The sequence below is a fragment of the Pinus tabuliformis genome, chromosome Q, assembly GCF_031772625.1.
Source record: "Pinus tabuliformis cultivar Carrire ecotype Pingquan chromosome Q, CPIR1, whole genome shotgun sequence".
NCBI lineage: Eukaryota > Viridiplantae > Streptophyta > Pinopsida > Pinales > Pinaceae > Pinus > Pinus tabuliformis.
Window position 1 is genome coordinate 881,443,784 of NC_142296.1, and position 27,313 is coordinate 881,471,096.

Sequence of the window (27,313 nt, forward strand, 5' to 3'; positions counted from 1 at the left end):
CATGCAAACCTTTGGGAGTGCAAGCAAGGGGTGACTATTTATTTTTTAAATTTTTAGGTCCTCCCTTTAAACCTGTAGGTCTAACCCTTTAAACTTGTAGGATTAGTCGTTTCCGAACTTGCATAACGAAAGGATGCGGGGCATAGCTTTGGTAAGGCGTAAGCTCCATAAAAAATGGCATCTTACATGAGACATTTTTATCATATGACTGGATTATCGAGCAGTTTTAGCACATAGTTAATGCTCGTTAAAAAATAAACATAAGATCGAGCAGTTTTAGCACATAGTTCATGCTCGTTAAAAAATAAACATAAGACCGAGCAGTGTTTTTCCGCATTTAAGCTCGTAAAAAAATGAACTATCCCCCGGTAAATAAACACTGTGAATGTAACATTATCAGCCATTAAAACCTTGGTCGTGTTTGCACCGTCACCTCCACTTTTCCATTGGCCGATCGTTCACCTCCATATGATTGTTTACCCATTTTGAGGAACAGCTGCGAAGAGTGATTTCACTAGCCATCCTTGTGACACTGCCATGATTGGAAAATTCCAACCCTTACCTGGAATCAGCTGCTAACCCGTTTTATCACTCGTTCCTCAAAAGACGAGTCTTGTTTAAGCTCTTTTCATATGACTCGTAAAATATCAAAAGATTGCCGAGTTTTGGCCTTCCAGCTCGTTAAAGCGACCGGAAGTGCTATCCCTCCTCTAGATTTTAATATTTTTGGACCTGAGGGATTATTGCACAAAAAGATCGAGCGCTTGTTTGTTCGGCTCGTAAAAACTATCGAAAATTCATCCCTTCTGTATTGTTTTATACTTTTTCGGACTTAAGGGATTAGATGACGAAAAAGGACTTTCGGAGTTGACTTTACGTACCTTTTCAGACTCTCTAAAAATGAAAAGGACCGAGTTATCTTTGTCGTTAGACTCGTTAAAAACATTAAATAGCGACAAACTTGTCTTTAGACGAGAACGAGTTTCACTATCGCTAGGCTCGTTAAAACATAGCGATGGGTTTGCCCGAAGGGAAAATTATAGAACAAGCATATGTTATCCCCCTCAAGCTTGACAAAAATAAAGAGGTACTGGTCAGCAATGACTGGGGAAAAATTGGGAAGAAACTCAAAGAACTTTATTGGTAGCAAGTCGCTCTTGAACATGACACTTCCACTCCGTGCCAGAGTCGGGTTGGGTTGTTTCATTCACCGGTCACATCGCCATGGTCTTGCCATACCATCCACCTTTGGGGTAAATGCTACCAATCCATCACACAAGTGTCGTCGATATGTTCAAGAGAAGTCATCCAGAGAAATCAACCGTGTCCCATCCACTACCATACATTATCCTTCATTCTTTCATGACCGCCACCCTGAACCATATATCATCAGATCGTTTTCACCTCCATCGAAATCATTTGCTCCGTTCCATGTCACTGATGTGGGATACATTAAGGCCCTCCTTTGATGGATCGCTTCTTGTCGACATCAGCTCATTATCCAAGAAGTTGATCTAGGAACAACCCCTTCAGTACTTTGAAGCTTGCATGCCTCAATGGCAAGTTTCTCACTTCCAGCGACAGGTATACATCAATGACCTTCGACCGAAAGATTTTGCATGGTTTTTGACGCCAAGTCCTTTATTCACACCACGTGAATTGTACTGCAGTACCTTGAGGGTCATTATCATTATTGGTGATTCCTCTCGCGCTTGTTAACGGTTTACCTCATTGACTGGTAATCAAGAGATGTCTTTCCATGTTCGACTTCAGAACGTCTCTCACATGGACCGACTTGTACTTAGAGTGAAGATCGAACGAGTTTGAAGACCCCGGATCTAGTTTCATCCATCCGGGCTGCGATATATATTCAGGAAAAATAAATACATTGACATGTACAGCATTGCAGCACAGATAATCATCCTACCAAAAGGATGGTGATTTCATCAAAATCATCAGTCTACCATCAGACGATTGTCTGTTCTATGTACATAAAAATGAATTTATAAAGCTGAGCATGGGAATGCCCGCCTCAGCAAGATCATGAAAACAGTATGAAAAATAATGTATTGTATTGTATCTTATTACAGGTCTCCTCCCAGCATTGAATGAACTTCGGATCCTCCTAATAAAGCATTTCACCCGATAAACGACCTCATACTTCAGGGGGCAACTGTTATAGACATTTTTGTGCCTTACAGCTATAAGCATGAAATGTCCATAATCCAAGGGATCCAAAGTCCCTAAAAGAGTTGTTCCTACCCCTAAAGGAACAAGGTCAACCAATGACAGCTTCTCCCAGAAGTTTTCCACCAAAAACCACTCAAAAACAGTCAATTCAGGATCAATTCAGAGGCTCCACTAGCTGCCTGCGTTGAAATGCAGAGACTACACTGGCTAGGTGCACTACAACGCAGGTGGAAGCACTACCAGGGTGCGCTGAGCGGGAAATGACAAATGGCAAGCTCATTCAACGAGGTGGAAAGACCCTGGAAGCTTCCAGAATCTTCTCCAATGACACTTGCCTCAATGAATTCGACTAGTGATGAGTAAGAGGTTCTCAACCTCCAAGTGGAAGCAAGAACTGACAGAGAGAAGCCACAAGTCAAAACATAAGCTGACTCATCCTCTCTGCTTACATCTATATATGGATCTCTCACCCAGAGGTTCAGGGGGCTGGAATTTTGTACTTTGCAGAGAATTGCTGTTGGTTTGAGATTGAGATTAGCACATTGGGTGATTTATGCTTTGTTGGAGGAGAGGAAGGGATTCCTTTGCTGGGAGGTAGATGCTGGATCGGAACTCACTTGGTTGTATCTCCTCTTGGACTTTATTATCTTATCAATAAACTATTTGAGTTTCTCCTACATGTTGTGTACCAATGATGTTTTGTTATGCTTACATGTTTAGCTTAATCTGATCTTGAGCTTTTTATGAATGTATATCTGTATCTTTGTGTAGTTTCTCTCTCTTGTGATCTTGCAGGAATTCGGTGAAGCTGGGCCGGTGAAGGAGCAAGAAGCTGGGAGCTACTGAAGAGAGGAGTGATTTGGATCGACAAACTAGCGGAAGATAGAGGTTAGTTAGATCCTTCTTCCTCACTTACATTTCATAAAGAAGAATACTCAAATAAGTTTACATGTTTGTTGCTAAGGCACTATCACCTCTTAGAGTGGGATAGGGGCATTCCGAATTGGATACTTTTCCCAACAACACTCGTCCTTCGTGAAGCCACCCGATATTGTACAGTTGAGGGTGTGGTGTAGTCGATAGGCCCAACTACTTCACAACCTCTTCTGAAATGAGGTTCTTTTGGCTACCACTATTGACAATGAATTGCAGTGGCAAACCCTTCACCCACATCTGTGAGTGGAAAAGACACTCCCCCTCTTCTAGATCTTTGGGCTCATTCTTCTGGATCTTGGCAGTGGCTATAGTGGCACTGGGCTCCACATCAATGATCTACTTCCCTTTGCCATTCCCCTTGTCGGTTCTGACTCAGGGTCAAAACATGCATCTGATTCGGAAGCCTTCAACTCGGCCACTAGCGCCTGCTTGGTCCGACACTCACTTGTGTTGTGAGTGGGGCTCTTGTGGAACTCACACCACTTTCCCGTGTTCTTATTTGACGTCATGGTGTTTTTCTTTTCTTGCGGCTTCGACAGGTTGTCTTGGGTCACCCTGCCTTGCCTTTGTCCATTGTTCTTTGGATTTCCAGATCCAAAGTCTCACTTCTTTTGTTTCAACTTCTACTCGATTTTAACAGCGTATCGGTACACCATGCCGAGAGAGGAGATGTTCAGGAACTCCATCTCTTCCTGGATGTATCTGTGTAGGTAGCTGCGGTATTTGAGTACCAAATGTAGCTCAGAGTCCTTGATACCCAACTGTGTGCGAAGGGTATGAAAAATGTTTGTGAACTCCGACACATCTTGGTACCTTCCCTGCCGCAGCATGGTCCACTTTATGTATTTGTCCTCGTAGCTTTTGACATGGTAGTACTGCTCCTTGATGGCATCCCGGAATGCATTCCAAGTGGGTGCGGCTAAAAATAGTGAGCCCGTGCTTTCATCCTTCTACTCGCAGTAGGTTTCCTACCAGTGCTTGACATAGGGGGCTGCTTTGAGAAGAGAAAAAACAATCTTTTCTCGACTCAAAAGTTCATGAACAGAAAAAATAGCCATTGAGCATATTTAACCATTTATCTATGGCATTTGTGTCTATTTGACCCTCGAAGATGGGGATTTCAAAATTAACTTGTACCTTAAAGGGTGTCGCATTTCCAAAGTAGCTGTTGGAAGTCAATGCGTCGCCTCTGGGTAGCCGTTGAAGGATATACGCAAGGCTATCCATCATCGCGTTCCTTTGTCACTCGAGGGCTTCTTCGAGCAAGATTTTGATAGGATCTCCCTCCCCCTCATATTTCTTTTCATCCACCATGGGAGGCCGTTAGGATTTGCGGGGCTGGTCTTGCAAAGGTTCGACCAATTCAAGCCCTAACTCCTTATATCTAGACCTCGTTGGGGACATGCAAAGAAAAATAGAGAAAAAGTAGATCGCTCTGATACCACTAATCTAGATTTAAAGAGGAACACAACAAATTACAGAGATAACCATAAAGACAGAGATGCAACGGAAATAATACTTCATTACATTAATGTAAAATACTAAAATATGCTTACAAACAGAAATGGAAATAAACCAGCTAGGGCGATGGTAGCTTATCTCTGTCATTTGCCTGACTAAAAATACGTATATCATTAGGCTGGCTTATGAGCTTGCTATCGAGTCTTGTAAGCCCGAAGCAAGGATGCATAAGCAGGCTCGACTGTTAAGGCCGCCATCACCGGTAGGGGCTCGACTGATAAGGATGCGCAAGCAGGCTCGACTGTTAAGGCCGCCATCACCTTTAGGTGCTCGGCCAAAAGGGAGAGGAGAGGATGCATAAGCAGGCTCGACTGTTAAGGCTGCCATCACCGGTAGGGGCTCAACTGATAAGGATGCGCAAGCAGGCTCGACTGTTAAGGCCGCCATCACCTTTAGGTGCTCGACCAAAAGTCCCCCCACCAAATAAGTAAATTGAAGAGGAAAGAGAAAGCTTCCGAAACACATCTTTGTCTATATTCCCGTCTGAAAGGCCATTTTCATGCGTTTTACGGCTACTTTAAATGCCCAAGCTGGGGATTGAGCTGGGGACCTAAGAAATAGCCTAATTTGGCCATTTGGGGGATGCACAAAATGACATATCTCGAATGACGTAATTACGTATATAATGAATGCCGACCAAGACAATGAGTAAGTGACTACCCCTCCTCTCCTCTCCTTATCAGTCGAGCCCCCTAAAGGGTCCTCTCCTTATCAGTCGAGCCTGCTTACGCATCCTTATTAGTCGAGTCACTAACGTACCTAATTGATAGCCCGGTGAAATGGTGGTAGTTAGTTATATAAGAGATGTGGTGGCTACATGCCTCTAAACTGTGTTAAAATGAGGCTCAAAGGCCTATTTATTGTTGAGAAACTATGGAAAACCCTTAACATCCCAAAACCTAACCCTAGAAAATGAAATGCCAAATTGTGAGCCCCATTTTGGGTAAGTTGGTACATTAGCTTCCCAGGGTCATAACTTTGGCACCTGATCTTCGTTTTATGCGTACAATAGCTCATTAGAAAGATTTATCTGAGAACTACAACTTTGGGAAGAGAAAAATTGGTCCATGTACCAATGTTGCTCCCAGATTTCCCCAAAAAAGTCGTTTAGGGCCTCAAAAGGATTTCGGAAGTTTAGGACCCGAAAAAGAGCTAAAAATAGTAAACTAGGCTAAAGTTAAGGAAACTGAAAAGCTAAAAGAAACAATGGTGGGGGTCCAAGTCGACTTGGCAGGTGGCCACCAATATCCACCTGGATCAGTCACACTTCAGGCTCAATTGTTCGATGTTGATGCATTGCTCGCTCATTACCTGGAGCACGCGACCTTCCCAGGCTCGCAGTTCTGCAATAACCCCATCCTGCAAAACATAGAGCGTCTCCGAAGGGAGCGTAACCATATTTATCTTGATTCCCTTTAGCCCACTAACCTTAGGCTTGTTGGCCTCATTTTCTTTAATTAGTGCTCCTTCTGGCAACACTATTGTGTTAGTCATCTAGGCGCGCATCATTTCCTCCGCCGTGGTCGTGCCTAGTGCAAGGGTGGTTGACACAGTACCAACCTGCGGGTTGCACACCTGCAACTCCTGTACCTATGATCGGAGAGCCCCCAACACCATCTAGTGGTCCTTTGTGAACTACTAGAGGGTCTCCGCGGTGACATCCCTCACCGTCTCCCAATGTCGTGCAGAGCCCCCTTAGTGAGGGTGATTAGGTCGAATAAAACCTTTGAAGCCTTAAACTTCTTCTGCGGCCCTACCTGCTCCCTTGGGTATGGTCATTTCAGTTGGGCAGACGTTGTCTGCAGGTCCACGCTACCTTGCTTTGTATCTATCTCCTGTTCGGGTGAAGGTGACTTGTCTCCCTCATGCTCTTCCTTGGCTGCCTTCTGTTGTTCTTTCGCAGCATTACCTACCACCTGGGCCTTAGCTGTTGCCTCTTCATTCCTACATTTTTCTTCCAACTGTGCTATCCACAGTTTCACCTCATCCTTTTTCCGCTATGCAGCAGACTTTTCTGCTTCCACTACGGAGATGGCTAGAGTGCATCACTTCAGTGGCCACGACTCAAGGACTGCGAAGATGACATCGTCTGTCACCAGGTAGGGTAGCTCACACCATGTCTTCACAATGTCCTTTCGCGCCCTGATGTAAACATGATAGAAATCTACCTTAAACTCCACGAAGCTCTGCAAATTGTTGTAGACCATGGGTGATAACCGTAGCTTGCGATTAATCCCCATTCTGATGTCCATCTCCATGAAAACCCAAAGGATTTTACTATCCCTTATCCTTTGCGCATCTTGGGTTTCCCATAGCGAAGTGTACTTCGCTACCTCTAGAAGGTATTGTGTGATCGTCAGGAACTGGTTGTCTTCAGGCAATTCCCATGCCACCAGTACTATGGACAATAGAAGCCAGGCATAGTGAAAAGTCTTCCCCTGCTCCTATTCCTCGTAGCAGTTCTCAAGGAACTCTCTGCATAAGTAGTTTGCCCAGTTGAACTGGACCCCTTCTGCGCATTACGCTGCAAGTGCAACCATTGGCGTGGGCACCTCATCCATGTGGCACTTTTGCATAACCTTCCCTACCAATATCTGTGTCATGACTTTGACCGCAGGGTTATTGATGCTGGAAATCGCGTACCCTATCTTCTTCTTCTCTAGCTTAAACTTCTTCTTCATGGCCTCCACGATGGCCAAATCATCACTCTTACCCTTTGAGATGTTCGCTCAGTCCTTCCCTTTGCAAGGGAGTTGGGTAATCCTGTGAATTAAGTGGTCTATGATGGGGATGGGCTCCTCTAGCCACCAGCACCCATCATGCACCAAGCAGAGTAGCTGCCTAATGACAAAAATGGTCACTGGGACACGATGGTAATGCGGCACCCAGAGCAGGTTTAGCAATCCTTCCTTTTCTACACATCTCAGCCACTTATGCAGTTCCAACTCTATGACTCGAGTCAAGGCATCTTTATTTTGGCATATTAGCTACGCGGTTGCCAAATGTGGGAACTTCTCATGGTCCACAAGATCTCAATCTTCAAATTTTAGTACAGGAACTCACCCCAAGTGCACTCCTTCAAAAATAATGTTGTTAGGGAGCAGCGAAGTTTGTAGAGAGCTTTTGCTCTCATCTATGTCTTTGGACACCTTTGCTTTACCCTTCCACAAAGGGACATGTGCGGGCAGCCTAGTAAGAGGATCTGCACCCTCGGTGTCAACCTTCATTTCTACATCCTCCTCCTCCTCTACCATGATTTCTTCAAATTATTCCTCCTCATCGGCCTCCAAATTAATAGCCTTCCCCTTTTCTTCCATGGTAAGCTTAGTCCTTAACGGGTTCCTAGGGGATTTGTGCACTGGTACCATAGCTTGCTTGTCTTTCTTGGGTCTCGACGTGCGCGTTGATTTAGGGATTTCTGAGACTATCCCCGCACTTTCTAGGACTTATACTTTTGTAATGGCCTGTGCAGCTTCCTCAGTGGTCATTACTCTGGTATCCATGGCTTCCTCAAGTGTTGCCATAGTGCTATTCCAAAATTCTCTTAACGGCTCGGGTAATTGCTCAAACAACGAATTCGCCTCTAGAAGATTGAATAGATCTAGGTTCATGAATGTCTGTGTGAGCAACAACTCACTCTTCAAATTGCCAAGTGTTGTTTGCTGGACAACCCTTTGTAATTTATAGTGCCTTTTGAATTTGAATTCGACCGTTCCCCCCACATTTGGCCCATTAATTCTCTATTGTCGGCAGATTTTCAAGAATATAGCCCATAAATTTCACCTTAAATGCCTTCCGCCTACTCCATTTGGTCTCAAAACAAGCATCACATCATGAATAGTAACTCTAACAGTAATTTTCCAGCCGACCGGCGTGGCAACGCAACTACCCTCGCCTTGTCGCGAACCCTGTGACACTTTGCTACTGTGCTCAGTCCTTACATCGCGCAGCTCCTAGGCAAAGTAGTTTATAGTCCCGCACCTCCTTTCAGCTGCCTGGAGCACTAAGACTATTCTTCTGTCGGCTGGTCAGATGGCCGAGCCCCCTATGTATGCCTTCAAACAATTGCCATTGTCTTTTCCTGGGAAGAGTTCTCCATTTAACTTTACCAACTGCACCGCACCACCATCTGTGATCTCCTTAATAACATACGTCCCAACCAATGCATTCTGAGCTTCCCTGGGAATTTATCAAACTTACTACCATACAACAACACCAAATCATTCACCTTAAAGGTGTGCAACTTAATATGTCGATTATGCCAAGCCTTTTCGTGCTACCTTTGGACTTGCTGGTGAAATCCAGCGAAAAATTGTTCTTCTTCGAGCTCCTCCAAATGTGCGAGCCTCTCTTCCAGGGCTCCACGATCCATCATACCTATGAGTGAAGCTATGCAAAAACTAGGCACGATGTATTCCATAGGCATTACGGCTTCCACTCCATAGACAAGCCTAAAAGGTGTTTGTCCCGTCAGTTTCTTTAATGTCATCCTATAAGCCCATAATACTGCAGGTACGCACATGTCCCAATCACTTCGTTAGATGTTACATACCTTGTTTAGCACGTTGCATACCTTATTGAGTGCTTCTACGTGAGAACCTTTTGTGCAACTATTCTTCCTACATAATGTCTCCCAAACATTAAGAGCCATTTGCACATTTCCCCCCCTAACACATACTTATTGACCATACATTTCAGTGCGGAGTTCATGTGCATTCATGTAGGTTTTTTCCCATATGCCTGCACCCACCTGGCCAGACGCACATGCAGATCATCCCATCCATTGTATTTTCCAGTTAATCGCACCCTAGGCTTCCCAAATCGCGTGTGCATCATTCTTCTACATTCGCGCCACTCGTTAAAGCTCCCGTTATGCATACCCCACCATTTCACAGGCGTAGCGCGCAGTACCCAGTCCAAGGCCTGGAACCGTTGCTTTTCCAGCACCTCCATTTCAAATTTATTCAAGAAGGTATATACCTTACTTAGGCCATCGTAAGTAGGCAGGTCTCTTACTTCGGTCGATACGCAGTGCATCGACCTTGTCATCATATTACAATTCAGTGTAGTTACCTCATGTAACCGATTCTTCCATCACTCTATTTCCTCATCTGAATCCGAAGTATAGGAGCTTCCATGCTCCCATGCAATCCGCCCATCCACGGTAGGATTCACCCAGTCCTGGTTTCATGTTGTTATTTTATAGATGAAGTCCAAATCATCACTTTCATAGTCGTGCATCGGCTCCGTATAGCACGATCCTTCAGCAGGGTCCAAGGGTATAATTATGCGTAGTGACTTATTTTCAAAAATCATTTTTACTTTTTCAGATTAATCACCCCATTCATATCAGTGGCCTAATCAATTCCTAAGAGTGCGGGGTAGGGATTTCTCTCATCAACAATCTCTATCACTTCAATGTATGCTAGCGTGCTCACTCTCTCAATATCCACGGTTATTCCTTGCAATTGCACCATGGGTATTATTTTCTGGTGGTTCGCCATTCTTAGCTGAATTGGAGACCACCGCAACATAGGTCGCCCCATTCACTCCCATGTTTGTTTCGGCAGAACATTCACATCTGATCCTAAATCCAGGATAACTTGATCCATCTCGTATTCTCCAATCTGCTCGGTTAGTCTCATATCTCTACCCATTCTTGTCTTATGTTTTTCGATCTTCCTAACTACGCATGGTTCCCTTGGTGTGGTCCCAACACATCTGTTTATGTGTTCCTGTAACCCTTTCACTGCCTTACTTTTGTGCAATAGCTTCATACATGTTTCCAGGAATTTTGTGAGCATAAATGGGTCCATCTTCGTCTCTGGTTTATCTTTGCTTCCTGAAGTGGAGGCCTCAGCAAAGCTCTTCTTAGCTTCCATGAAGGTTTCCTGAGTGTGCTCCAAATCAATCTCTGCTTCTTTCGCCGAGGCTTTGCGAACCCAAGTACTATCTTCTAGTTGTTTGCCTTTGTCATCTCCCACCACAATTCCACTTCAGAGCACAATGTTTACATTCGGATCTTCCTCGCGTGGCTCAGACTTCATCATCTATAGGTTTTGAGTCGAGGGAGGTGGTAGCGCTCCTTTATCGCGCATCCTGGCTATGAGTGTAGGACAATCATTTGTCTCATGATCAAACAAGTTGCAATACAAACATGACAGGCATGTTGGATTTGTACAATTGCGGGCATAATGTCCTGGCCCTCTGCAATTGTAGCATATCAGCTGTCTACAACCTCTTCCAGGTCCTCCTCTGCCTCGGCCTTGTCCGCTTCCCTGAAATCTTGTTCTCGCCATTCTTGCATTTTGGTCAAGGGGCCACATTTCGGCCTGAACTCTTTAGGTGGGAGCTCTATCCATCATTAACTCATAGCTTCTACAAGTGTGCTCATCGTGTCCCACTCACCTACAAAAGTTGCAAAACAACCGTTGCAAATTTTGTGTATACTTCTGTAACAAGTGAAAATTGTCTATGGCATGCTTTCCTACTATTTGACAAATCGCGCACAACAAAGCAGGTGTTGTGCTAAGTCCTGCTTGTGCTTCCGGTCTTAAGGGAATCAACCCTCCTCCTGTAAGGTAATTTGCAAAAACTGGGCAGTGGTCCTTGTCATGACCCTAACCCTTGCATTTTACGCACCATATTTTTTCGCGCACTTCTGGTCGAGTTGTCCTGTCCTATTTTAGACTCTGCATCTCAAGGCATAAATTCTTTGGCTGCGCATGGATTTGTTGAACTCCTAAGTTAGGATCCTGCATCAGGGTGTCATGTAACCTCATAGCAATCTCTAAGGCCTCCGCCTGAGTCGTTATCTTCTGTTGCGATAGTGCACTCCTTAAATGTGGCATTAGCGAAGCTACAAACCACTTGTGATGTTGTCCATCCGTCATATTCATATTGGCTTCGCGAATCATACATTTTAACCTCTAATCCAGCTCCCAAGGAGTCTCGCCTGGTAGCATCGTGATCTATTTGAATCAAATGATCGACTATGCTTCAGACTTCGACCTGTTAAATTCTTTGTTTAGCACTTCTTTGATATTCGTGATTAACGCATTTGGATTATCGTTGGAGTGCTCAATATACCAGGTCAGCGCGCGGTCCTGCAGGGCACTAATTAGTGTTGCTTTCTTTATATTATCGTCTGTAACTCCTTGCACTTCCCATACAACCCTTACCATGAGCCAGAATTGGTCTGGATCCTGATTTCCCAAACCTTTGAACACAGGCAACTTCACTGTGCTTTCCATATTGAATCGTGGTGGTGGTGCAGATGGTACGGGTGAAGATGGAGGTGATGGTGGTGAAGCTGGTGGTGGTGTGGGTGGAGGTGGTATTCGCAGAATTCTTTACCTTATCAGATCGATCACACTTAGAGGTGAGACCTTCGCGAGCTCTTCCTCGTCCCCTTGTGGAGATGAAATCAAGGGGCTATTTTCTAGTCCCTTATTTCCTTCGTTCCTATAAGCTTTTCCACTTCACGTAGCCTCGAACATCAAAATAACTGCATAACCCTCTTTTTGCACAATAGCATTTTAATCCAAGTATTCAAAGACTTTATGTACTTACCTCATATTCCTTTGAGAAAGCATCACTCTGCCTCACTGTAGCTAACTGAGGTGTCAATTGTGAACTCAATAATGAATCCTCTTATAATACGATCGAGCCAATGATCAATGGCGCGCATGATCTTATCCTCCGATGCTTCCAACCTTCGCACTAACTCAGGGGTCCACACAATAGGACTGTCAAGTTTCCACCTCCCTTGGCTATCTGCTAGCTTCACAATCCACTCGTATAGCTTATTAGGGAAGAACACGAAGAATATTTTGTGGATCTCTGTGTATAGGTAATAGTCCATCCACTCTTCTTTTGACAGTCATAGGTTCCTGTTCTCCTATGCTACGAACTCGTGAATTATTCTGTCCAACCAACCTTCAATTTACTTCTTAGTTAGATTCCAATGATATGAAATCAAACATCTCTATGAAGATTCCTATCCCAACAATAGAACCATTTGTTGGCTTGAGGGGGCCTGACCCAAGTTTGACGTTATTTGGCTAAACAAATCCCTACACTATTAGCCCTTTTGGCATCAGCCCATGGAGTGCAAACTGAAGTCTCACCTGAAGCAGTATGGGGAGATGCTGGAACCAAGTTTCTACACCCTTGAGATGTATGTGGTGTCGATTTAGTCTAATTGTGCTTACCTTCATGCAGGTTACTTCGCGCACTGCTCTAACCTTCAATACCTCGCGATCTGTTATAATTGCCTCTCGCACAGCCCTAGCCAGGGGCTGAGATGCTTTCGCGCTGCTATGGTAGGGAACTACACTATTTCCCCAAACTACACCGTGTATCTTACTTATATTCTTAACAGATCTTAGTTAACTTCGCGTAAACAGATATTCTATCTTGCATTCACTTAATCAATACAATCATATATATTCATGCATCATATAAAAAATAGAAGTGCAATTTATACCCAATATATTCAATGCTTAAGACAGGAAATAAATACACAAAATTGATATGAAACTTCTCTTTATTAATGCTTTCACTGGTTACAGACTCGACTCGCCCTGCGCACTCAGCTGTGAACTACTAGGCCTCTGTGAACTCAACTGTAGAGCCTTCTCCTACTCTACGACCCAAACTAGACCTTACACTTATGTTCTTCCACTATTCTTCTATTCCATGTTTAGATTAGATGATACTTCCCTTTCTTAACTACTTAGAGCCTCACTCTATTTATACAATCCCATGGTCTGCGAACCATGGGTAGGTCTCTACAGCGAACATTACATTACAAAATTGAGGGTGGACAACCCTATGACTCTTTTACAAGATACAGACTCCACGCCCATAAAACGTGGAGTCTTTACATCAGAGTTACAATTTCTAACCAAAATATGGGCTCTAAGCCCCAAAAATTCACTTGGGGGATCCCGCGCTCAACGGATCTTGTTACATTCCTGAAATTGATACTTTCATTAGAGATGTAACATGGTTTTAGTGGGCATTGTAATAGTTATGATGTAGGCTAATGAGTGCTTTAAAATACCATGCATCTTCATATTTACTTGCTGAAATTTTTGTTGACACTCTTATCGAAAGCATGGTTTGATCTTTAAACATTTCCTTTTCCTTCTTTCATGGTTTCCTCATTTAGTGGTTTGCCTTGCACGAGGACGTGCAAGAATATCAGCATGGGGGGATGTTGAGCTACCTTTTTGTCCAAATTTTTACAATTTTTATCAAATGATTATATGCTTGTGACTAGTGTTTTTAATCATTATTATCTTATTAACCTGATAGTTAGAGGCATTCCAAGGCAATAGCTATTAAATTATGAATTCTTCTTGTTGATTAATTTGAAGAATGTTTTGAGTAAATTTCAATGATAATATGCCTTCTTGATGGCAAATGAATAAGTCATGTACTAGCAGTTTTCATACCAGTAGTGCAGGAATTCTTCCTAGAGCACATTTGAGTACGAATTCATCTCATGAACAGAAGCAAGAGCTTGAATTCAATGAAAAAGATTGAGAACTACATTATGAACCTTTTTCTGAGTCTCAAGATGAGATTGTGTGCAAAGATTGTTGAAAAACACCCACACAATGTCATTTTTATGGTAATGGCCATCATTGGTGAATTGCTATAATCATTGTCAAGGAATCCTGGAAAGAAATTGTACCTAATATTTTTGTACTAATGCTTGATCCTAAGGTAACAATTGCCAAGAAATGTACTATTTTCCCTGTTGCATTTACCACTGGAACTACTCGTATGTCACTATGGTATGAGGAATTATTATGGAAACATATTCCCAAATGGTCTAGTTAAGAATAAACGTCTTTAGAATAATATTATTACTCAAACAACAAATGCAACATAATCCTAAGACTTTTATCGTACCCATTCAACATCCTAGCATCTCAAGCAGTGGTGATTTCTTCAAATAGTCCAGTAGCAATGATTCGACCAAGGACATGAAATTACATGATTGGAGATGTGGTTGCAATCCTTATTCCCCTTTTGCATCTCTAAAACTTCCATATTAATGATTGGCCGGAGCCCTCAAAGAGAAGAACATCATCAGAGTATCTCTATTGGGGTCACTCCCAAACATAGCATTGGCAATCGCATTGTAGTTTGGTCATGTTTTGTTGGGAGAGTTGCAATAGGTATACGGGTCCCAACTATGTGATAGGTCAGAAAAATGATTTTTCAAAGGACTGTGATGAGGATGATGGTAGACTCGAGCTCGCCAGCTATGCGTTGCCTCTGCCAGAAATGCAATGAAATCAAATTACTTCTAGAAGCTGGGATTGCACCAACTCAAACTCGAAATTGGAAGAATATCACCGGTGGAACTGAAACCAACACCAGACAACCTGAACCATAAACATCAATGTCGAAGCTGAAGACACCGAACACTAAATGTTGACGATGAATACTGGTGAAGCTGATAAAGCTCAAGACCTCATCAACCATGATCATTTGACGATCACTTCAATGTTGAACCACTAAAGACTCCACTCATGCTAGACTGACGAGATCCTCCTTGATCACTCATGATGATTCGACCTACCACAATCATGAGACCTAACATGCATGACATTGTTGTTGCTGGTCACCAAGCTAGAGCAATGGCTTTCGTCCAAAAAGCTGGAAGATAGGAGGAGGTCTCATCATGAGCCTACCTATTTATCCATGTTACTTGTTATGAGTGGCACTGCCATCAGCTGGTTACTAAGCTAGGATAGTGGCCTTCATCTAAAATTTAAATAAGCTAACTCTTAATCTATATCTAGTAAGTGGGACAGGAGCATTTTGCTGGGTTAAAATACATCCCTACCGAGGTTATAGACACCTAAGGGAAATAGGGTCATGTCTATGGTATTAAAGTTAATTTCATATTAAGATTTACTTGGTTATCCTTCTCTTTAAATGAAAATCATCATTTTAATTCTTCTATAATGGTTTTAAGATGATTTGAACGTGATGCTTTGAGTTCTATTTTTCAAAAATCAGGAATCTTTAATGATGTGGTACCCTTAGTGAAGGTAATTTTTTGTAATGATTAAGGAGAAATTTAGGTTTTCATCTAGATGACAACAAAATTTAGAATGTCCAATAAAGAGGTTGTTGATTGGTCTAGGAAAGTGTCGTAATACTCAATTTTTATTTCCCTTTTTCTGGTATCATAACTCACTTTAATTTTCATGGTAATTAGAGTGATGAATTACTCAATGATGACTACTCACAAGGTGTTGATTGGCAACCATGTGTATTGATTGTGGTTGCCTCTAAATACATGCTACACAGTCTAGGTATAAGATTGTTATAGTAGGAGTAGGAATCTTGTGGTAGTCTTCTTGAAATTGCACCTTTTTAGCAAAAACTTGATTTTATTATAAGACTCTGGGAAGAAACGAAACAGGGAGTTCATTTGGAACAAGACAACAGGTATGTGCAATAATCTTTTCTCCATAATGACTACTTTTTGTACCCAATCTTGTTGGCTTGAGGGGGCCTGACCTAGGTTCGGAGTTATTTAGCCAAAAAAATCCCTACACTACTAGCCCTTTCGGATCAGCCTGTGGTGCGCGGACTGAAGTCTCACTCGAAGCAGTATGGGGGGATGCTGGAACCAAGTTTCTGCACCCTTGATATGTCTATGGTGTCAATTTAGTCCAACTCTGCTTATCTTCATGCAGGTTACTTCACGCATTATTCTAACCTTCAATACCCTCGCGATCCATTATAATCGCCTTTCACACAGCCCTAGGCAGGGGCTGAGATGCTTTCGCGCTGCTATGGAAGCAAACTACACTATTTCCCCAAACTACACCGTGTATCTTACTCATCCTCCTAACAGATCTTGGTTAACTTCATGTAAATAGATATTCTATCTGGTATTCACTTAATTAATACAGTGATATATATTCACGCATCATACAAACAATAGAAGTGTAATTTATACGCAATATTTTCAATGCTTAAGACAGGAAATAAATACATAGAATTGATATGAAACTTCTGTTTATTAATTCTTTCAACGGTTATAGACTTGACTCGCCCTACACACTTAGCTGCAGTGATCCGTGCACTTAGTTGCAGACTACTAGGCCTCTGTGCACTCAACTGTAGAGCCTTCTCCTACTCTATGACCCAAAATAGACCTTACACTTCCATTCTTCCACTATGCTTCTATTCCATGTTTAGATTAGATGATTCTTCCCTTTCTTAACTACTTAGAGCCTCGCTCTATTTATACAATCACATGGTCCACGGACCATGGGTAGGTCTCTATAGCTGACATTACATTACAAAATTGAGGGCAGATGACCTTATGAATCTTTTACAAGCTACGTGCTCTACGCCCATAAAATGAAGAGTCTTTACATCAGAGTTACAATTTATGACAAAATTTTGGGCTCTAAGCCCCAAAACTTCCCTTGGGGGATCCTACGCCCAACAGGCCCCCAACACAAACATCGTGACCTCGCCCTCGAGTCACTCTGTCGGTGCAAAGATATTTGCGCAAAGACATCCCAATTCTACCTAGATCATTGTAAGATCAGCAGTGCACTGAGCTACTGCCTACTGTACTTCCTCAACTCGTTGTTTAGAGACTGTTGTAGCTGAACTTCTACCTTGAACCTTTTCCTGTGTTTCCTGTAGCTGCACGAGCTTTGCTTCAATGGAGACGGTAATGATGTACGCCTCATTAATCCATGGCTCTAAGCGCGCCTTCAAAAAAACTTTCTTATGTTGAGCAGCATCTACCTGTTCCTTGAGTTCTTTCGCCTGCTACATCCTCGTGAGCCTCCATATAAGGGAAACCATATGTACGGTCTCTTTTACTTCATCGTATTGCTATTGTAGCTCACGCACCTCTGCCTCTAGGTGTTGTATGTTTGGGTCCCCTTGCAGGGTGTTGAGAACCTCGAACAACTGCTCAAATAGCTTTGTGTAGTCTGTCAGTACACTGTTAACCTCTGTTATTACTGTTGTAATCGCGCTAGCGCATTGTTCCCTAACTTCTAGTGGGGTTGAAGGTTGTGCCTTCAATTGCAGTTTGGATATCTGAAGGTTCAGTTTGAGCTAAACCTTGGCCATTTTGTCCTTTGCCTCATGCACCCCTACTGCTAATTTCCAGATGCATGCCTCCACTGGTTCCTCTGCTTGGATGGCAACCTCCAGGACCATTTGGCAAGCTTCCTCCACCACCTGTACGAGCTTTATGTTTTGCACCACTACCTCACCGTTGATACAGATTTAAAGAGGAATGTAACAAATTATATAGATAACCATAAACACATAGATGCAGTGGAAATAATACTTCATTTCATTAATGTAAAATACTAAAATATGCTTACAAACAAAAATGGAAATAAACCAGCTAGGGTGATGGTAGCTTATCTCTGAGAAGAGATGTGGCGGCTACATGCCTCTGAACTGTGTTACAATGAGGCTCAAAGGCCTATTTATTGTTGAGAAACTATGGAAAACCCTTAACATCCCAAAACCTAACCATAGAAAATGAAACGCCAAATTGTGAGCCTCGTTTTGGGTAAGTTGGTACATCAACTTCCCGAGGTCATAACTTTGGCACCCGATCTTTGTTTGACGCATACAATAGCTCATTAGAAAGATCTATCCAAGAACTACAACTTTGGGAAGAGAAAATTTGGTCTGTGGACCCATGTTGCTCCCATATTTCCCCAAAAAAGTCGTTTAGGGCCTCAAAATGGCTCCAGAAGTTCAAGACCTGAAAAACAGCTAAAAATAGTAAACTAGGCTACAATTAAGGAAACTAAAAAACTGAAAGAAACAATGGTGGGGGTCCAAGTGGACTTGGCACGTGGCCACCAATATCCACTTGGATCATTCCTCCCCCCTTAGGAAGCAATGGTCCCCATTCCATTGAGTTCCTCCATCTACTGAACTTGGTCGCTGGTGAGTTGTTCTACAATCTTGGATGTGTCCAGTAATGGTGGGAAGCATGGTCGAAGGCGGTACACATTGAACACTTGGTGCAGGTGAAGGAATGGAGGAATGCTATGCTCCAAAGCATTATTTCTCACAGCCTTGGTACTGGTGTAAGGACCATGTCGAAGTGGTCTGAGCTTCTGATGGGCTCTTGTAAGGCGTTCTTTCTGGAGATGCAACCAGACTTTGTCGCCCACCTGAAACTTGTGTGGTACCCCTGTGGGTGAGGAGAAGTTTTTCTTGTGTTCTTTCATGACCGTATCCCTCTGCTGTTGCTGCTGCATGGAGGAACCCTTTGTGGGGGTCATGGACGTGGCGACGATCTTCCCCTTACTTTGGGAATAAACCAGACATAAAATAAATTTCCTAGTCTGGGAAATGAGCTTGTTGCCTTTCTTAGTAGTGATCAAAGAGGTGGCAGTAGGTGGGGCTACCTCTAGTATCCTGTATAACGAATTACACAAAGAAATAATGACAGCACGAGGCATTGACTCATACACAGCATGTCGCCTCCACAAGTATGGCTGGCCTAATAAGACATCACAAACATCAAGTGGTGCAACATCACACAATACCTCGTCTGTGAAGGGCTTGATGCTATAGCAAAGGTGGCATTGTTGGCAGACTCAGAGATCTCGTTGTTATAGACATTTTTGTGCCTTACAGCTATAAGCATGAAATGTCCATAATCCAAGGGATCCAAAGTCCCTAAAAGAGTTGTTCCTACCCCTAAAGGAACAAGGTCAACCAATGACAGCTTCTCCCAGAAGTTCTCCACCAAAAACCACTCAAAAACAGTCAATTCAGGATCAATTCAGAGGCTCCACTAGCTGCCTGCGTTGAAATGCAGAGACTACACTGGCTAGGTGCACTACAACGCAGGTGGAAGCACTACCAGGGTGCGCTGAGCGGGAAATGACAAATGGCAAGCTCATTCAACGAGGTGGAAAGACCCTGGAAGCTTCCAGAATCTTCTCCAATGACACTTGCCTCAATGAATTCGACTAGTGATGAGTAAGAGGTTCTCAACCTCCAAGTGGAAGCAAGAACTGACAGAGAGAAGCCACAAGTCAAAACATAAGCTGACTCATCCTCTCTGCTTACATCTATATATGGATCTCTCACCCAGAGGTTCAGGGGGCTGGAATTTTGTACTTTGCAGAGAATTGTTGTTGGTTTGAGATTGAGATTAGCACATTGGGTGATTTATGCTTTGTTGGAGGAGAGGAAGGGATTCCTTTGCTGGGAGGTAGATGCTGGATCAGAACTCACTTGGTTGTATCTCCTCTTGGACTTTATTATCTTATCAATAAACTATTTGAGTTTCTCCTACATGTTGTGTACCAATGATGTTTTGTTATGCTTACATGTTTAGCTTAATCTGATCTTGAGCTTTTTATGAATGTATATCTGTATCTTTGTGTAGTTTCTCTCTCTTGTGATCTTGCAGGAATTCGGTGAAGCTGGGCCGGTGAAGGAGCAAGAAGCTGGGAGCTACTGAAGAGAGGAGTGATTTGGATCGACAAACTAGCGGAAGATACAGGTTAGTTAGATCCTTCTTCCTCACTTACATTTCATAAAGAAGAATACTCAAATAAGTTTACATGTTTGTTGCTAAGGCACTATCACCTCTTAGAGTGGGATAGGGGCATTCCGAATTGGATACTTTTCCCAACAACACTCGTCCTTCGTGAAGCCACCCGATATTGTACAGTTGAGGGTGTGGTGTAGTCGATAGGCCCAACTACTTCACAACCTCTTCTGAAATGAGGTTCTTTTGGCTACCACTATTGACAATGAATTGCAGTGGCAAACCCTTCACCCACATCTGTGAGTGGAAAAGACGCTCCCCCTCTTCTAGATCTTTGGGCTCATTCTTCTGGATCTTGGCAGTGGCTATAGTGGCACTGGGCTCCACATCAATGATCTACTGCCCTTTGCCATTCCCCTTGTCGGGTTCTGACTCAGGGTCAAAACATGCATCTGATTCGGAAGCCTTCAACTCGGCCACTAGCGCCTACTTGGTCCGACACTCACTTGTGTTGTGAGTGGGGCTCTTGTGGAACTCACACCACTTTCCCGTGTTCTTATTCGACGTCATGGTGTTTTTCTTTTCTTGCGGCTTCGACAGGTTGTCTTGGGTCACCCTGCCTTGCCTTTGTCCATTGTTCTTTGGATTTCCAGATCCAAAGTCTCACTTCTTTTGTTTCAACTTCTACTCGATTTTAACAGCGTATCGGTACACCATGCCGAGAGAGGAGATGTTCAGGAACTCCATCTCTTCCTGGATGTATTTGTGTAGGTAGCTGCGGTATTTGAGTACCAAATGTAGCTCAGAGTCCTTGATACCCAACTGTGTGCGAAGGGTATGAAAAATGTTTGTGAACTCCGACACATCTTGGTACCTTCCCTGCCGCAGCATGGTCCACTTTATGTATTTGTCCTCGTAGCTTTTGACATGGTAGTACTGCTCCTTGATGGCATCCCGGAATGCATTCCAAGTGGGTGCGGCTAAAAATAGTGAGCCCGTGCTTTCATCCTTCTGCTCGCAGTAGGTTTCCTACCAGTGCTTGACGTAGGGGGCTGCTTTGAGAAGAGAAAAAACAATCTTTTCTCGACTCAAAAGTTCATGAACATAAAAAATAGCCATTTAGCATATTTAACCATTTATCTATGGCATTTGTGTCTATTTGACCCTCGAAGATGGGGATTTCAAAATTAACTTGTACCTTAAAGGGTGTCGCATTTCCAAAGTAGCTGTTGGAAGTCGATGCGTCGCCTCTGGGTAGCCGTTGAAGGATATACGCAAGGCTATCCATCATCGCGTTCCTTTGTCACTCGAGGGCTTCTTCGAGCAAGATTTTGATAGGATCTCCCTCCCCCTCATATTTCTTTTCATCCACCATGGGAGGCCGTTAGGATTTGTGGGGCTGGTCTTGCAAAGGTTCGACCAATTCAAGCCCTAACTCCTTATATCTAGACCTCGTTGGGGACATGCAAAGAAAAACAGAGAAAAAGTAGATCGCTCTGATACCACTAATCTAGATTTAAAGAGGAACACAACAAATTACAGAGATAACCATAAAGACAGAGATGCAACGGAAATAATACTTCATTACATTAATGTAAAATACTAAAATATGCTTACAAACAGAAATGGAAATAAACCAGCTAGGGCGATGGTAGCTTATCTCTGTCATTTGCCTGACTAAAAATACGTATATCATTAGGCTGGCTTATGAGCTTGCTATCGAGTCTTGTAAGCCCGAAGCAAGGATGCATAAGCAGGCTCGACTGTTAAGGCCGCCATCACCGGTAGGGGCTCGACTGATAAGGATGCGCAAGCAGGCTCGACTGTTAAGGCCGCCATCACCTTTAGGTGCTCGACCAAAAGGGAGAGGAGAGGATGCATAAGCAGGCTTGACTGTTAAGGCTGCCATCTCCGGTAGGGGCTCAACTGATAAGGATGCGCAAGCAGGCTCGACTGTTAAGGCCGCCATCACCTTTAGGTGCTCGACCAAAAGCCCCCCCACCAAATAAGTAAATTGAAGAGGAAAGAGAAAGCTTCCGAAACACATCTTTGTCTATATTCCCGTCTGAAAGGCCATTTTCATGCGTTTTACGGCTACTTTAAATGCCCAAGCTGGGGATTGAGCTGGGGACCTAAGAAATAGCCTAATTTGGCCATTTGGGGGATGCACAAAATGACATATCTCGAATGACGTAATTACGTATATAATGAATGCCGACCAAGACAATGAGTAAGTGACTGCCCCTCCTCTCCTCTCCTTATCAATCGAGCCCCCTAAAGGGTCCTCTCCTTATCAGTCGAGCCTGCTTACGCATCCTTATCAGTCGAGTCACTAACGTACCTAATTGATAGCCCGGTGAAATGGTGGTAGTTAGTTATATAAGAGATGTGGTGGCTACATGCCTCTAAACTGTGTTAAAATGAGGCTCAAAGGCCTATTTATTGTTGAGAAACTATGGAAAACCCTTAACATCCCAAAACCTAACCCTAGAAAATGAAATGCCAAATTGTGAGCCCCATTTTGGGTAAGTTGGTACATTAGCTTCCCAGGGTCATAACTTTGGCACCTGATCTTCGTTTTATGCGTACAATAGCTCATTAGAAAGATCTATCTGAGCACTACAACTTTGGGAAGAGAAACATTGGTCCATGTACCAATGTTGCTCCTAGATTTCCCCAAAAAAGTCGTTTAGGGCCTCAAAAGGACTTCGGAAGTTTAGGACCCGAAAAAGAGCTAAAAATAGTAAACTAGGCTAAAGTTAAGGAAACTGAAAAGCTAAAAGAAACAATGGTGGGGGTCCAAGTTGACTTGGCAGGTGGCCACCAATATCCACCTGGATCAGTCACACTTCAGGCTCAATTGTTCGATGTTGATGCGTTGCTCGCTCATTACCTGGAGCACGCGACTTTCCCAGGCTCGCAGTTCTGCAATAACCCCATCCTGCAAAAAATAGAGCGTCTCCGAAGGGAGCGTAACCATATTTATCTTGATTCCCTTTAGCCCACTGACCTTAGGCTTGTTGGCCTCATTTTCTTTAATTAGTGCTCCTTTTGGCAACACTATTGTGTTAGTCATCTAGGCGCGCATCATTTCCTCCGCCGTGGTCGTGCCTAGTGCAAGGCTGGTTGACACAGTACCAACCTGCGGGGTGCACACCTGCAACTCCTGTATCTATGCTCGGAGAGCCCCCAACACCATCTAGTGGTCCTTTGTGAACTACTGGAGGGTCTCCGCGGTGACATCCCTCACCGTCTCCCAATGTCGTGCAGAGCCCCCTTAGTGAGGGTGATTAGGTCGAATAAAACCTTTGAAGCCTTAAACTTCTTCTGCGGCCCTACCTGCTCCCTTGGGCATAGTCATTTCAGTTGGGCAGACGTTGTCTGCAGGTCCACGCTACTTGCTCTGTATCTATCTCCTGTTCGGGTGAAGGTGACTTGTCTCCCTCATGCTCTTCCTTGGCTGCCTTCTATTGTTCTTTCGCAGCATTACCTACCACCTGGGCCTTAGCTGTTGCCTCTTCATTCCTACATTTTTCTTCCAACTGTACTATCCACAGTTTCGCCTCATCCTTTTTCCGCTGTGCAGCAGACTTTTCTGCTTCCACTACGGAGATGGCTAGAGCGCATCACTTCAGTGGCCACGACTCAAGGACTGCGAAGATGACATCGTCTGTCACCAGGTAGGGTAGCTCACACCATGTCTTCAAAATGTCCTTTCGCGCCCTGATGTAAACATGATAGAAATCTACCTTAAACTCCACGAAGCTCTACAAATTGTTGTAGACCATGGGTGATAACCGTAGCTTGCGATTAATCCCCATTCTGATGTCCATCTCCATGAAAACCCAAAGGATTTTACTATCCCTTATCCTTTGCGCATCTTGGGTTTCCCATAGTGAAGTGTACTTCGCTACCTCTGGAAGGTATTGTGTGATCGTCAGGAACTAGTTGTCTTCAGGCAATTCCCATGCCACCAGTACTATGGACAATAGAAGCCAGGCATAGTGAAAAGTCTTCCCCTGCTCCTATGCCTCGTAGCAGTTCTCAAGGAACTCTCTGCATAAGTAGTTTGCCCAGTTGAACTGGACCCCTTCTGCGCATTACGCTGCAAGTGCAACCATTGGCGTGGGCACCTCATCCATGTGGCACTTTTCAAATAAGTTTACCTGTTTGTTGCTAAGGCATTATCACCTCTTAGAGTGGGATAGGGGCATTCCGAATTGGATACTTTTCCCAAAAACAAATTGGCGACTCCGCTGGGGACAATATCTTGTTAGTTTATTTGTGTTTCTATTGTTGTTCTTCTCATAAACTCAGGAGTGTTGAATCGAAATGCATTTTCCATTTTCAAGTGCAAAGTAGAGATCTGCCACTCTAGTCCACTCACTGGGCCTATTTTTATGATCTGAACGAACTGATCCACAAGTGCTCTAACAGCCCTTTGTGATAGATCTTAGTCCTCCTTTAAATCATCCTCCTAATTGTACCTAATTGATAGCTTTGATCCGGCCAAAAACTGTAGATTTAACTGCAAACTGTAACCCAGAACCCAGAAACAACTCTCGTTTCTGCTTCAGCGCAGACTCTGTGAAGAGGTTCTGCATTTCAACGCAGGTCCCATGAAGGCTACCTGCACTGAAGTTCAGTTTCTCTGTGCTGAGGGTGCGCTGATCAGCCTTTGCTTGTGCAGCTGTGGTTCCCTGCTTCCTTTTGCTCAGTTTCATCTCTGTTTTTGCAGCCTGTTATCAGTCAGTGTACCTATCTGAAACCCCTTTTCTTTGCCTCAATTCCACCTCAGTTGTATAAAGAAACTGTATTTTTTCTTTGTGTATTTGTTACATCATTTGCAGTTTCCCATTACAAAAGTAAACTAGTCATACTGTCACCCTTAGACCTAGACCTGTCTTAAGTGTCGTTTTGATCTTAGGAGTGAGTTTGTTTGCTGTTCACAGATATTGAGCTTTTACTTTTGTCATTTGGTTTGAATTTATGCATTTCGAGTGTCGAAACAAGTAAATCACAAAGTGTCGTAATCGTCTTTTTGATTTTGAAAAAGGAACTTGTTTATGTTTTCACTTGAAATCGAATTAAAATTTGTACAACAGCTTTCTTTTTAGGCATCAATATTAAGAAAGTGAAAACAAATACATGCATTTGTGCATTTTCATTTTGATAGTTTGCATGCTTTGATTTAGGGAAAAGTGCATTACAGTGTGCTCTATGCTCTTTGAGAAAAGTTTGTGTCTTCCTTTTCCCCTTGTAGCTAGGATTTTCATTGTTGAAAAGATATAAAAGCTTGCTTATCATCTTTAGACTGCATTTAGGAATTGTATCATACATCTCGTGGTGATCCAAAAAGGCAAACTTCTAAGAAAGATCAACCTAAAATAAATTGAATGAACTTAACAACGCTTTGTAACTTAACGCACAACATAGATGTCTAGGCTAGAGACGTGTTCCGGCATCGTAAAACCTGGTGACTGTCGATCTCGCTGATGGTTGGGTGATTCCTCTTGAGAGACGATAGCACCAGTACGGATTGTGCTCCCACGTACCGTCGAGTATATATTGGGAGACCCCTATAGGCATAAAACCTTTATCCTTAAGAAGCCGTGTCGGCCGCCCTACTGATCGCAATGCACTGAACACAGCATTCGGGAAGATTGACCGCCCGTACCTTAAAAAGTATTCTGCGGTTTTGCGAAAAGTTTGGCACACCCTCTACCTAGAACTCCAGAGCAGTTCCTTTTGGCCTTTTTCAGACTCTATAACGGAAAAATTCCATCTGAGCATTTGTCACTTCGGGCTCGTTAAAACATCGAAGGAGACTAGAGTCATCTTTAGCTTTTTCTCGACTCTTTAAAACTGAAAAAGAAAGTTGTGTCTAAAGCGTCGTTAAAATTTATTTTAAACGAAACAATCACCCCTTTTTCCTGCGTTGATCTTTAAGTTGAGAAAATGGAACCCACCAACCAATGAATTCCCCTTGGTGGAAATCCTAGTCCCTTCTCCTCTTGGGGAGATGTTGGTGCGCCCCATATGGCCACATTGTCGCTTCCAGGACTAACAATTGGCTTTCCGGTCTGGCTCTTCTCAACCAATGTCGTTCAGAACACCACTATTCCTGAACAGTCGAATCAACAGTTAGACCAGTCCAGAGTTTCCCACCAGCCTTCTACTTCCTCTAATTCTTCCTCTCCTCCTTCCTCTTCGCTTGACGGAACTGGTAAAACAAAAAACCAAGTTCCTAAGGAGAAGAAGGAAAAGAAAAAGAAAGAGAAGAAGAAGAAGGAGCCAAAAGCGACTGGGGGTAAACAAGTGTCGTCTGACAAAAATCCACACACAGCACTGACTAGGCCTAAATCGCCATGTGTCATATGCAAGGGAGACCACTTCCACAGAGATTGTCCCTACATCCCTCGGATACTAAGGGACTGGTCTCCCCGTTTGCACAATCCGGTGGCATCAACCTCTGATAGCCATGTTGAATGCATACCATCAACTAGCGAGAGTGAAGTCCTTGGACAAAAAGGGAGAGCTAGATCTCCCTGTAGACTGTGCGAAGGCAACCACGCCATCCACCGTTGTCCCTTCTTAGACGAAGCGAAAAGAGTTTTGGATGATCGCCCGGTTTCACCGTTACGATTTCCTCCTGGATATAAAAAACTCTTGCCAAGTCCTTCGTTAGTTGAAAATCCAGCTGGCCCGCTTAAGTGGTCAGCTGAAGCGCCGGTCATTGAAGATGAAGCAGCTGAATCCATACCTGACGAAAGTCAAAAGGTCGAGGCGGCAGTTGACCCGGTCTTGCCTTCAGAGGATTTATCTTCGAATGATACAGTCACTGAAGAGAATAAAGATGACACCATTCAAATTCTCTTCATCAATATAGACTCCGACGAGCACGGGGGCACTCCCCCCATTCCTTTATCGCAGGAAGGAAGTTCGTCAGAGCGATACCCAGCCGTTTACTCGGTCCCACCACCAAGCAACCTAGTTGTCTCCTTCGACTGGAACCAACTAGGCAGACCCCATTTGCCAGCAAGCATACCATTCAGGATTATCGTCCAAATATATAGAATGGTCATGGCTGGCACCATCATTGATGAAGGGGCATTTGTGAGTATCCTT